The sequence below is a fragment of the Plecotus auritus genome (assembly GCF_963455305.1).
Source record: "Plecotus auritus genome assembly, chromosome: 1".
NCBI classification, from domain to species: domain Eukaryota; kingdom Metazoa; phylum Chordata; class Mammalia; order Chiroptera; family Vespertilionidae; genus Plecotus; species Plecotus auritus.
In genome coordinates this window covers 52,866,476-52,879,641 of record NC_137770.1, presented here as the reverse complement: position 1 = coordinate 52,879,641, position 13,166 = coordinate 52,866,476, and the positions used below count along the sequence as shown (strand labels likewise).

At 46.8% G+C, this 13,166-nt stretch overlaps 1 protein-coding gene across 8 annotated transcripts in view; it reads left to right on the top strand.

The window, feature by feature from the left end:
• TLN2 (talin 2) overlaps nt 1-13,166 on the top strand; it is a 425,239-nt gene that overhangs the window by 71,375 nt on the left and 340,698 nt on the right. For 6 of the 8 annotated variants that reach the window (XM_080659812.1, XM_080659811.1, XM_080659818.1 and 3 more), the window contains exon 2: nt 11,220-11,314. The gene's annotated coding sequence lies outside the window, so the exon portion shown is untranslated. Of the gene's footprint in view, nt 1-11,219; nt 11,315-11,841; nt 11,958-13,166 lie in introns of all 8 variants that reach the window. The other 2 variants (XM_080659814.1, XM_080659816.1) reach the window with 1 other exon arrangement.

Here is a 13,166-nt window from a genome sequence, read left to right as displayed (position 1 = left end):
AATAAAGGGTATATGAAATGTGGGCTCTCTCTCTCAAATTTCCCATTTGATGTTTTTGAACTGTGGTTGATTGCGGGTAACTGAAACTGAGGCTAGGGGAGGGGAGTACTCTTCATTATTGAATGCAGTTGGCAGTCATGCTATTTTTCTAAAATTCTATTGTAAAGCTACCTTTTTTCTTTTTGCGTACCCATTTTTACATAGCAGAATATAGAATTCAAAATGAACTTTCCATTTCTGTCCTTAGTTTCTTGACTGCATAGAATCAATTTAGAGTTGAGAGGAGATCATTGAAGCCAGGAACTCTCTCTCAGCTTTTCATTTCTGTGGCCTGGGAGGTCACCAGAGACTTTTTGGTGGGTGGTGATGTGGAGAAACAAGTTGCTTTCAGCATTGCTCCTCCTTCCAAGGGAAATGTGACAGGGCTGAGAGGAGGCTGTGGGGAATGCCCCTGCTTCAGGCTGTTAGGGTGAGAGACAGTAGCTCCAGGCTTGGAGAACTGCCTGCTGGAAGGCTTTGAGAAGTAATGGTTGAATCCAGTTCAGAGGTTGCAAAATCTTTAAAGCAGGCCCACCTCCCCATTAGTGACAGTGAACCAGAGACCCAGGAATTCAGGTGCTATGTCCAGACCAAGCAGCCCACAATGGGAAGAATGAGGACTCATGACTTTGCCCTAGTGTTCTTCCTGCTTCCTGTTTTAAGGAAGGGTCCTCAGCCTTGGCACCGTTGACAATTTGGGCTGGGCGATTCTCTGTGGTGGGCCTACCCTGTGCATCAGGATGTTTAGTGCCATCCTTGGTCTCTCTGTCGTCTAGATGCCACTATCATCACCCCTTCCTTCAGTTGTGACACCCAAAAATGTCCCCAGATATTGCCCGGGGCCCTCTGAGGGGAACAAATTGCTCCCTATTGAGGAGCACTGTTTTAGAGGAGTACAATGTCCCCTGGAATTCATAAACTTTTATATGAGCCTGGCTCCTTTCTCTTTTTGCTTTGAAATGTGAGATATACACCCAAAACAGTGGTCACTACAGCTCTTATAGTGGACTAGAGGCCCGATGCATGAAATTCGTGCATGGAGGGGGGCTGTCCCTCAGCCTGGCCTGCACCCTCTCCAATCTGGGACCCCTCTCGCAATCCAAGACCACTGGCTCCTAACCACTCACCTGCCTGCCTGCCTAATGCCCCAACTGCCATCCCCTGCTGGCCTGGTTGCCCCCAACTGCCCTCCCCTGCCGGCCTGGTCGCACCCCCAACTGCCCTCCCCTACCAGCCTGATCTCGCCCCTAACTGCCTCTGCCTCAGCCCCCACCACCATGGCTTTGTCCGGAAGGAAGTCGGATGTCTGGAAGATGGCCGGTTACCCGGTCCAATTAGCATATTACCCTTTTATTAGTATAGATAACACTGGCTCAAAGGTCATTTCTAGGAAAGTGGCCAACACCATTCTAAATTGAATTGCACTGTGTTTGGGTTGACAGCTTTCCCTCGAATAGATTGATTTCAGTTTTCCTTTTAGATTTTGGATGCTGATGACTTGTCTCCATTAAGCAGCTTGTACTTTTTTTTTTTTTTTAAATCCTCACCCAAGGATGTTTCTTTATTGAGAGAGAGAGAGAGAGATCGATAGTTACCTCCCATATGCACCCCAACCAGATGTTGAACTCAGAACCTAGATATGTGCCCTGATGGGGAATCAAACCCTCAACCTTTTGGTGTACGGGACAACGCTCCAACTAACCGAGCCACCAGGCCAGGGCAGCAGCTTGTACTTTTAATTTTAGCTAATGGGTGAGGAGTGAAAATACTCCAAAGGCCAAGGAGATTTTAGGAATCTGAAACCACATAAGAATCAGGCCTCCGTTTTGTGAACTTTGTGCTAAGCTCAGAAGAGGACACTCATCAACGTAAATCTAAAGCAGATGTGGGGGCAGATGTTAACGTGGATCATGACCTTATGAGTTAAGGAGTGGCTGTGAACTGACGGGTGCAAAGGGATGAAAAGCCCCAGACTGAGCTGCTGGAGACCTGGGTTCTACACCTGGGCCTGCCTGCAACTCTCTTGGTCAAGTCTCCAAACACTCTGGCAGTAGGTTTCTCATCTGTAGGAGGAAGGGCAGAGCCAAGATTTCTACTTCCTGGACAGAGGTGAAGTGCTGGGTGGTGAACCAGATAAACCTGAGACTCTCTTTGGAGCCTTAGTTTTACACAGGGAATTTGGAAGACAAAGGTTATTTTAGTGTGAAAGAAAGGATGCACATATTGAATAAGTGCAAATCTTGCACGACATGAATTTAAGCTAGAAGGGAGAACTTCATCAATAAAAGAGGGAAATCTCATCTTACTGTGAAGGGCTTCCCAGTGCCAGGTGGTCCACCCCCTGTCTGCTGGGACTCTGCTGGGAGTACTTGATAAATGATGAGCCTGGAGGTCTCCAGAGTTCCTTTACTTCTAAAATATCTGCTTGGAGCAGAAAACAGACATCTTTGGTGTAGAATCTTGGATAACTTCACACTCTCACCACCAGAGCAGACCTCAGGAAGAATGGCCAATAATAGTAGAGGTTGGCTAGACTTTAAGAACTCAAGCTCTTCAAGTTTTTCTCCCTTCCTTTGGTTTTTATGGGAAAGCTTTTGTCTTCATTCTGGAGTGTGAGTCTGTAACCAAAACAGAAAAGAGGATGAGTCTCCTGCAGCTGTGGGACCCTCAGGGCTTATGCCTGTTACCTAAGAATTTGCCTAATCTAAGAAATGTGCCTGAGGAGGTAGCATGCTGAATAAATTTCCTTGAACTGCCTCACCACAGGAAGGTGACAAGGGGGTTGGCCTATGGGGTCAGTATTAAAATTTAAATTACTGCTGTCCCTTCATAGCCGGGACTTACTTAACTGGGGATATGAAGGTACTTCTGCCAGTCATTTTTTTGTTTTGGAAATTATTTAATGTCACAAAGGAGCTGTTTTTTAGATGTTGATATTCCTAACAGCTCTTTAGACGCTAACATCAGGGCTTCCTATGGGACACATCCTCCTGCCTTCTGGTTTCTGGAGAAAAAAAAAAAAAAAAGGCCAGTGAAGGAACACCTACGAATAAAGTTGTTGCTGAGAAAAGGCTCCTGTAGCCATTTGTCAGCATCATCTTTTGTGAGGCAACACTACTATATGATGTAATAAAGATAATTTATAATGTTTCATGAAAGCAGGAATGGGTAGTAGTGGGATTTTTCTTTGTCTTTTCTTGGCATGTAATTGAAACAGAGCTTGGGCCAAATGAGAAACATTTGTGTTGGGGCCGGGCGGGGCGGGGGGGGGGCAGGGAAGAGGGAGATTCCAGAGGCTTCTTTACTGGGGTCAAATATTTCTTATTTTATTTGGAGCGTGTAAGCAGACTGATCTGGGACGAGCATTAGCACCATTGCCATGTCTATCTGGTCATAAGCACATGCATTTTCTGACCATAGGGAATTGTCTAAATTCTAGACCCACATAACACAGGCAATGAATCAGAAGAAAAAGCGTGTGGGTTGATCTGTCTCAAAAGAAATATATGACTTTAGCGGGAATTAATAAATTGCATTCCTTTAACTATGCTACTTATCCAGAAGCAGTGTCCTTCCTATGGAAAAGCGTGCCTGTGCGTCCCGAGGTCACGGGCTTCTTCTGTCGCTCCCGGAGGAGCGCAGAGTTTGCTGAGGAAGTCTGGCTGTTCGTCCCTTGGGACATGGAGTCTTGACAGATGGACTAATGTGCTGGAATACTTGTATTGGTGTGGTGTGCAAAAAAGCTCCAAAAACAAAACAAAACAAAACAAAACAAAACAAAACAAAACAAAACACCCCCAAACAAAAATCTATCCTCTTGTTCAGGCAGTTTGTGTGCTTGATTTGATTCCAGAGAGCCACCCCATAAGAACCTTTGAAATACTAAGCATTTCATAGGTGTTGGAGCCTCACTGTTGCCAAGGTTTATGTGGGATGCCACGTAGGGTGCAAAAATAAAGGTGGTGGCATCCTTGCCTCCCAGGAACTCAGTCTGGGGATGGTGAGAGCACACAGAAGCTCCATTCTCTGGTACGAGGTCTCTCGCAGTGAGACAAAGGCTCAGGGCATGTAGGGGAAGGAAAGACTATTTGGTGAGATGATCAGAGGGGTCGGCGTGGAGGCCAGAGGTATGATCTGGGTTTGGGGGGGGAAGGTAGATTTACATCAGATGAGGAGGTTGGACTTTGCTGGGAGGAATGACTTGGGCACAGACCTCAAAGTGGGTGAGTAGAAGACAGGATGTGGTGCGTGGGGTGGGGAAAATCTCAGACACACTCTTGGGACTGGTCTGTGGTTCGTGGGGTGTGTGTGTCTATGGGAAGAGGCTGAGTCAGGGGAAATCAGGTGCAGGTCTAAGGGTACAGGGCCTCCTATCCCTTAGAAAGAAATTAGAACCATATCCTGAGTGCAGGGGAGAAGGAAGAAAGGCAGTAGGAAAGGCAGTACTGTAGGGAGCACAGAAAGGAAAGACCTAAGAAAGATCCCTGGCATGTGTGCTCAGTGGTTAGAGAGTCGGCTCATGTGCCGAAGGGTCTTGGGTTCAATTCCTGGTCAAAGGCATGTACCAGGGCTGCAGATTTGATCCCCAGCCCTGGTGGGGCACACGCAGGAGACAACCGATTGATGTGTCTCTCTCTGTCTCTCCCCTCCTCCTCGCTCCCTCCCCCCTCGCTCCCTCCCCCCCTCATTCCCTCCCCCCTCATTCCCTCCCTCCCTTCCACTCTCTAAAAATCAATGGTAAAAATATCCTGGAGTAAGGATTGAAAAAAAAAAAAGAACGTGAACACCTTTGAGTCTGATTCCTGTCTTTCTGCTGCTGTCAGACTGATTGATGGGGGAAGCCGGGCTGCTCATATGGGCTGGAACTTTGGGAAGACAGTCGAATTTTTTCTCATATCTTTATTACAGAATGTGAAATATCTTTATTCCTGAATGTGAAATCATGGAGTTATGCTGGATTTGGAAGAAGGTCCAATCACACCCTTCTTTTCCCCATTCTCTTATTTGTTTTCATTACCTGTGAAGTCCTCCATATAGAAGAATCATCGTTCACCTTCTCTCTCTTTTCTTACTGGAAATTCACTGGGTGCTCTGTGAAAAGGTCTATGGGTGCCAGCAGGAAAGGGAAGACCTTGCTCTCAAGGAGCTCCAGGCTGAGACAGATGAGAGAAGAGAGAGCTCTGGGACAGGATGGAAGGTGAGGTGGAGGGGTTTCCCTCAGAGGGAATGAATAAGGGGTTCTGGCTGGGGTAGTAGCTATATCACCACCGGGCTGTGGAAGGTGATGAAGGTTAGGGCTTACTTAAATATTTCCTACCCTCACAGGTGACTTAAAGTTCCTTTGAAACACTATAGCCTCTAAGTATGACAAATATATACTTATACTAGAGGCCCGGTGCATGAAATTCATGCACGGGAGTGGTCCCTCAGTCCGACTCGCACCCTCTTGCAGTCTGGGACCCCTCGCTCCTTACCGCCTGCCTGCTTGCTTCTTACCGCTTGGCTTGCTGCTCCTTAGCACTGCTGCTATCCCCGCTGCGCTCGCCAGCTGTGAGCCCAGCTTCTGGCTGAGCAGTGCTCCCCCTGTGGGAGCACTCTGACCACCAGGGGGCAGCTCCTGTGTTGAGCGTCTGCCCCCTGGTGGTCAGTGTGCATCGTAGCAACCAGTTGTTCCGGTCATCCCACCGTAAAGGTTGCTTAGGCTTTTATTATATAGATATAGTGCTTTATTTGCACCCCTAGTTTGCACAACCAGTTTGGGGCAGAATACAGACTATCTTATTGTGTTGGAGTTATTAATCTATGTATATCTAGTATTTGCCTATAGAATAAATTAATAATGCCCTGGAAATATTTTTCACTATTTAAGAAATGTATGTAGGGGCTATTGAGATTAACTAAAAACTAATTCATTTAAGAGCTTTTTTGTCTTGACATCTCCCCTCTCTAAGGATACCAGAAGTACAACTATTGTGTGTATGTGTTGGGGCTGGTGGCAGTGGTGGTGGTGGTGGTGGTGGGGTGTCTGCAAAACCTTTTGACCTTAAAAGGTACCACCTTTTTCCTCTCCCAGCACTTAACACAGAGCCTGGCACTTCAATGTATATCGAGTAAATGAAGGGGGGCAAATGATTGGGTATAGGAGCAGAGCTACCTACAGAGCTCATTCACGTGTCCCACCATTCCCTTAGGTTGAATGCCGCACTCCCATTGCACTGCTGTGATAACGGGCAGGGCGCACCATAAGGCCGGGGGCTTGGGGCTTTTCCGGCCTGGGTTCTCCCAGGCTCTGAAAACCATTAAGGATTAAGGTTTAGCACAGTCTAGTGCCCCAGATGCAAGCCTGTTATTGGAGGGACCACTTTCAGCCCCGACCTGGGCCCTTGATTTAAAGTTGGGGTGAGGAACCCTTTTTCTGCCAAGGGCCATTTGGATATTTATAACATAATTTGTGGGCCATATAAAATTATCAACTTCAAAATTATCCTGCTTGGTCAAAGGTTTAATTAACTCACCCCTAATGCCGTGGCAGGGCCAGACAAAATGATTTCTCGGGCCATACGGCCCGCGGGCCATATGTTCCCTACCCTCATGGAAGAACTAGCTTTTGGACAGAGTGACTAATGCCCTTAGCATAAGCCACGGTCTCACTTCTCACAGGGAGTTTCAGCCCCCTCCTGGGTGGAGGAGCCCTGTCTGTGGACTGCCTGGGTTAAACATCAAAACCTACCTCTGGAATCTGTTTCCTGGCTTGGCCATCCTCCCAAGCGGTCCCCTAGGGTGGAAGCAGTGACTGCCTGGAAGTGAGCACTCGAATGTGAGAAGGATCCCACTTAGGCGCAGTCTCACTGGGAAAGGGGCATGAGATCATTTTGTTCCCATGTTAGTTTCTGAGGCCCTTTGTCCTTCTGGAATTGGCAGGCTTGCACTTTTCCTGAGTCCTTACTGATGGTTTCCCTGTAAGCTATTGTTTAGAGTCAGTCAAGAAGAATGTTGGGCTTGCATGTGCGTGTGTGCACTCCCGTGAAAGTTCATAGACACACTCATGTTCACACACGCACCCAGTCACACTGACACACGATCACACACTGACACACAGACTCACTCACACACACACAGGAAAGCCATGCCCATCTTGAACTCGGCAGAGATGGCAGTGTCCAGTGGGATGTTTTACTTTGAAGGTGATATTAGGGAGTGGGTCTGCATTTTTAATTTGGCATTTGCTTTTTTTTTTTTTTTAACTGCAGACTTGTGTTAGAATAGAAAAGACCATTAGCAAGAGATAAGGGACTACAATATTTCCTTTTAAAAAATATGCTTTTATTAATTTCAGAGAGAGGAAGGGAGAGGGAGGGAGAGATAAAAACATCAATGATGGGAGAGAGAATCATCAATTGCCTCCTGTACACCCCGTACTGGGGATGGAGCCCACTACCCGGGCATGTGCCCTGATCTGGAATCAAACCATGACCTCCTGGTTCATGAGTCGATGCTCAACCACTAAGCCACACTGGTCAGGCTACAGTATTTCCTTTATGTGTCACATTTTGCGTGGGTCCAGCACAGGGTATGGGTGCAGGCTATCCAAAATCAGATTAAAAACGTTTGATGCCATGGTCTCAATGTTTGGCTGTTGCAACTAAAAATAAAAATGACAGCTTTGTCTGCTACTGAGATTGCACACAAAAAAAGGGTATTTTCCTTAATAATTGGGCATACTCTTGCTCAAATTATTAGGAAAGAAGAAATACTTTCTTTATTTGGTCAAGGAATTGAGACATACTGGTCATGTCTAGGAATTGAGACATACTGGTCATGTCTCCATGCACTTCACCTGATTTTCTGGCCAGTGGATGACTTGACCAAATACTGAATGAGCAGAACTCTCCCAAGGAAGATATGCATGAGGCACCTGACAGAGAAGACGTAAGAAACCCCAGCCTGTATCCACCTGAGGAAGGAGATGCCCAGACGTTCATCTGAACTCTGCAGAAGGGTCTGGGCCGTTGCTCCTTTCTTAGCTGTTTAGGAAGACTCAGTGATTATTGTTCCCCGTAACAGAATGTGCCACAGGAAATAGGCTGCAGGGCGTGTATGGGGAAAGACCAATGGGTTCTCGAAACCCAACACCAGCTATTCCCACAGTGACGGGGGGCATCAGAGGTCACTGTGGCCTCAGCCCAGAGCACAGGACTGTCCCAGGGCGTGGATTTTTAAAAATGAAGTTTATTTATAGACAGTGCCCCTGGGGCCAGAACTTGTAACTGTTCCCTGTCAGGCCCCACCCCTTGGTCAGCACAGGACTCTACAGAGTAACTGGCGTGTCTTAAATTGGGGCTGAGAACTCTTGGAGGCCCCTGTCACTAACATGTGTCTGTCATTTGTTTTAATTGCTTTACTCTGGCATATATATATATATATATATATATATATATATATATATATATGTTATAATTTGAAGAGTTAAAAAGAACATTTGTAAAGCTAACACCCAATTAAGAAATCAACACTACGAATACCTTAGACGCTCCCCCATTCCCTCTGAAGTGAAGAGTGTTTCCAACTTTTTGTTTTAACCAGTCCTTGCTGTTCTTATTTTTATTACCTATATATGCATTCCTAAACAGTCCTATATAATAAAAGCATAATATGCTAAGTGTCTGACCTTTCGGTTGACCGTTTGTTCAACCACTTGACAAGTCACTATGATGCGCACTGACCACAAGGGGGCAGACGCTCCGACTGGTAGGTTAGCTTGCCGCTGGGGTCCGGCCGATCAGGACTGGGTGAGAGGGCTGGACACGCCCTGGAGCCCTCCCGCAGTCCCTCCCTGGCCGGCCGGCCCCATCGGCCCCCATCACTGGCAAGGCCGAGGGACCTCACCCATGCACGAATTTGTGCACCAGGCCTCTAGTGTGTGTGTGTGTGTGTGTGTGTGTGTGTGTGTGTGTGTGTATAGATATATATATTTAAGTTTTGGAAATTGAGTACCAAGTACAAACATAGCTTTGGGAAGCTCCCTGTTGAAACTTATGCAAAGGATCCCAAGAGAAGCACAAGCTCCCCAACAGTTGTCAGCCTTGCTTCTCCACCATCAATGCTGCAAGAAGCCCACGACCTCACTGCTCCCTGCACTTGTGTATAACTTTGTTCATGGGGTTTCCATGCACAGTCCCATCTACAAAGGGGTTGTAGAAAGTTGAGAGAATTATAAAAGGGGACTCCTTATAACATTCTAATTAAGCAGGGGTCCTTAACCAGAGGCACAGAGAGAAATTTCAGGTGGCTCACAAACCCTTTGAAACTGAAGGCATTTCGTTCTTTGGGGTGAGAGTGTCCATCATATTTCCAGGGAAATTTGTGGACCCTCTTCCCCCATAAGGATGAGGAATAATGTGGCCATTGTGGTAGGTTGTGTGTGTTTGTTTTTAAGTGAATCTTGAGGCTGTTGCAGATTTCTTGAAACGTGTTTGGTCTGCTTTGTGTGAATCTGCATTGACTTTTTACGTCTGAGCGTGCCTCACTGTTGCAAGGGAAATGAGCAGGAAGTTACCAGGGTGGAATCCTTGATTATGCTGTGGGTGGCCTAGCAGGCTTTGCATTTTCTCTGAAACCTACGTCTCCTTCTCTTGACCCAGAGTAACTAGAATGCTCAAATGGAGGAAAAAATTGGAATGGTTGTTGTAGTTTCAAAACAGATGACCTCACTGCCTAAATTCCGCTTTCTGAAAAAGAAACCCTTTTGCTTTAGAAATATAATGGATCTTTGGGGAAACAGATCCAAATGCCCATTTAGTGAGGGTGGGGACAGATTTGTCAATGCTGCAGCTAACTCCCTGGAAACAAAATACAACTATTGTTACACCAACCTCATAGTTATTTCCTAAGAAATATGGCAATTTAAATTTATAACAGGGAACATGCACTTCTTCAAAGTGGGCGAGTCATTCATTATGCTGTCTATAAGCTGACTTAATGTGAGGGACTTTCAGCTTTGTTCAGCCATGTAAGGGAATTGTGGGATTCTCTAGCTGAGAGATACCTGAGTTTTATCCTGTCCATCTTCCTGTTACAGGTGAGTTGACTGAGGGGCTGTAAGGCTAGGTGCCATCTGCCCACGGTTGCTTCAACTTGTCAGGCTCAGCTGGACCTAGAACCCCAGCGGAAGAGGCAGCTATTTAATGATTATGGTTTAAATATATAATTAGATGAAGATTAATTTTAAGGAATTATAATCAGAAGATATTTCCTAGAGAATTCTCATTTGGATCATACATTTCATTTTAACAAAATGACCCTTGACCACTGTCTTAACCCACCCCTCTTTGAAATGTACTATTTCCTGGGGTGCAGGGTGTGGGGCGGTCTGGTTTTCAGGGTCTGGAACCCTAATGTATGCAAAAGGAGCTTTCATTGGTCTGTGTTGTTCTTTATATCTCATAAATTCAGAATTTTTAGGTCTTCAGTTTTTTCTCAAAAGTTTTTAGTTTCTTCTTGTAGTCAAATGCGAACAATTCTGGGGTTTTTGTTCTTTTGCTTTTTAAAAATTTTGTTTGTGAAGAAAACCAGGAGTTTCAGTTTGGCTGTTGAAAGTCTTTGGGGATTAAGAAGAGGGAACTAGGGGAATGGCTAAGATTTGGAATTGCAGGCTGCCTTGTCTCTCTCCTCGGTTAAGAGCCAGACAGAATAAGAATAACATTTATTTAGAAACTGAGTTTTATTAAGGAAGGTAATTTACAGGTAAATTTAAGCTTTATGGACTTGGTTCTGGATTCCATTCCTGAACTTGCCATTACTCGCTGCTGATTTTGGACAAGGCCTGTTTTCTTTCTGAGTTTTGTTTTTTAACCTCTGTAAAGAGAGGGGTTGGGCCTGATCATCTCCAAGGGCGCTTAGCGGCCCTATGTCTGGACTTCACGTTGTAGAATTGGCAGAGAGGCTGCTCTGGAGCTGCTGGTAGCAGGATGGTACCTCTCCTGAGATTGGAGGCCGAGGGTTGCCAGCTGTGTCACTGCATGGTGCTCCAGGATCATTTACCCCACCTTAATATTTCCCATGTTCACCCTTTTTATAATCTGAACCCCTTCAGTGTCATTCAGTGTTGGGAGAATCTTGGTCACCTGCTAATGTGTTCCCCTGCACTAATGTGTTCACCTGCCATTTCTCTTCTTTGCCAGTGTGCTGCTGCAGGGTAACATCTGGACTGGGCTCCTGGACCCTTGGATGCTGGGCTACCCTACCCACAAGTTCCTGGATTGACTTGTTGAAAGCAGTAAGTAATCTCCATGTTTCTAGTTTGCAAGCAACTGTAGACTAGTGGAATCTGAGGCTGGAGGGGTTGTGGCCAGCAGCCACAAAGCCCAACCAGGACGGCTGATGGATGCCTGCCTCTGCAGCCAGCCTCCCTCACACCGAGCTCCCAGAGCCTTGGCGAGGCAGCTGTGACAGCAGACGCAGCCTTTCTTCCCCCAGCAGTCATGATCGTCATGGGGCCTTCCGAATCCGCCTCCTTGGAGCTTCTTTGTTCCACTGCCAGAACCAAACATGATTCTCTTTCTTTACTGGCCTATAGGAAAAGTCTCTATAGGGGGCAAGTGCAGGTGCTGTTCCCTCTGCCTGCTATCATCTTCTCCAGCATGTTCCTCCTCATTCATCAAGTCTTGTCCTAATGCAACCCCTAATGCCAACCCTTTTTAGGGAGGCCTTATCTGATGGCCTTGTTTAAAGACATCTTCCCCTCAACCCCAGGTACTCTCTTACTCAGACGCTTGCTTGCATCTTTCTTTGCCTTTACAACAGGATAGGTCTCTTCAGTCACTTGGTATACCAATCATCCATTCATCCAACCATCCCACCAGCCAGCCAGCCAGCCAGCCAGCCAATGACTATTTGAGCATGATATGCCAGTGGCTAAGGTAGGCACAGTCCGTGCTGTCATGGAATTTCCATGAAGAAAGAAAAAGGTCAAGTAGAAACCTCAACAAATTATCGCAAGTCTATGTGGGTAGTAGACTTTGTTGTAAATGCTCTAAAGCAGTGTCATCTGGAGGTATTGTTAAAATGCAGGTCCTGATGGGGTAGGTCTGGGCGGGGCCTGAGAGTCTGCATTTCTAACCAGCCCCGGGTGATGCCCATGCTGCCAGCTTGTAGGTCACACTTGGAGAAGGAAGGTCTAAGCCTCCTGATGCATATGAGACGTGGCCTTGAGTGTGGCTCCTGGTGAACTGCCTGAGATGTGTATCGGTAAAGCCGCCAAGAGACCCAGCGGGGTTGTGTCTGGCTTCAGCGGCATGAGGCTGCGTGGTCTGGAACATGAGCCTGGCTGGAAAGTATGGGAGCCTGTTCCTCGCACCTGTGTCTGTGGGCTTGTACCTCATGTTATTGTAGGTTGTGGTTTTGTCAATGAAATTCTACCTTAAATAATGTGCTTTGTAGATTTATGAGATGAAATCCTGTGGGGCTCTCTACAGTGTGGCTACTCCATAAGTTAGTGTTTCTGAAAAGACGGAAGGTATTTTCTTTGTTCCTAAGAGCAGGCTGTGTCAGTCGGGCCGAAGCGGCACTTCTGTGGGGTGTGGAGAAGAGAGACCGTGCTGGCCGCTGCAAACTGACCACAGAAACCTCAGGGCCGGCAGAGTGAGGAGCCCAGGCACCCCTGCCAGAGAGGGAACGGGCCTGGGTGGTTCTCCTGAGACACCTGTGTGTGGCTGCAGGCTCGGCCCCGTGGCATTGCTGCCGTCAGACCTTTCAAAAGTCGGTTTCAGTTTTCACAAGAAGCCAACTGGAGTCTCCCCTTGAGTAGTTAATAGTTTTAACAGCCATTTATGGAGTACTTAAAACGTACAAGGCACTGGGCAAAGTGCCCGTCACAGGGTCTTGTGCTTTAAACCTCCCCATAGCCCATTAGGCAGGTTGTCGCTGTTTTACAGAGGACGAGGCTGAGGTCGGGGGTGAGGTAACTCACCGGGGGTCACACAGCAGGTAGGGTCAGGGTCAGGGGTTCAGCCTGTGGGGCCCTGGGCGGCTGATTATTTCTGTTATTTCCTTCTGTCTCCATCCTCCACCCCCGTTCATACCCTGGAGTATGGCCCTTCCCTGTGTGTCAACTCTAAAGTATTGTTTCT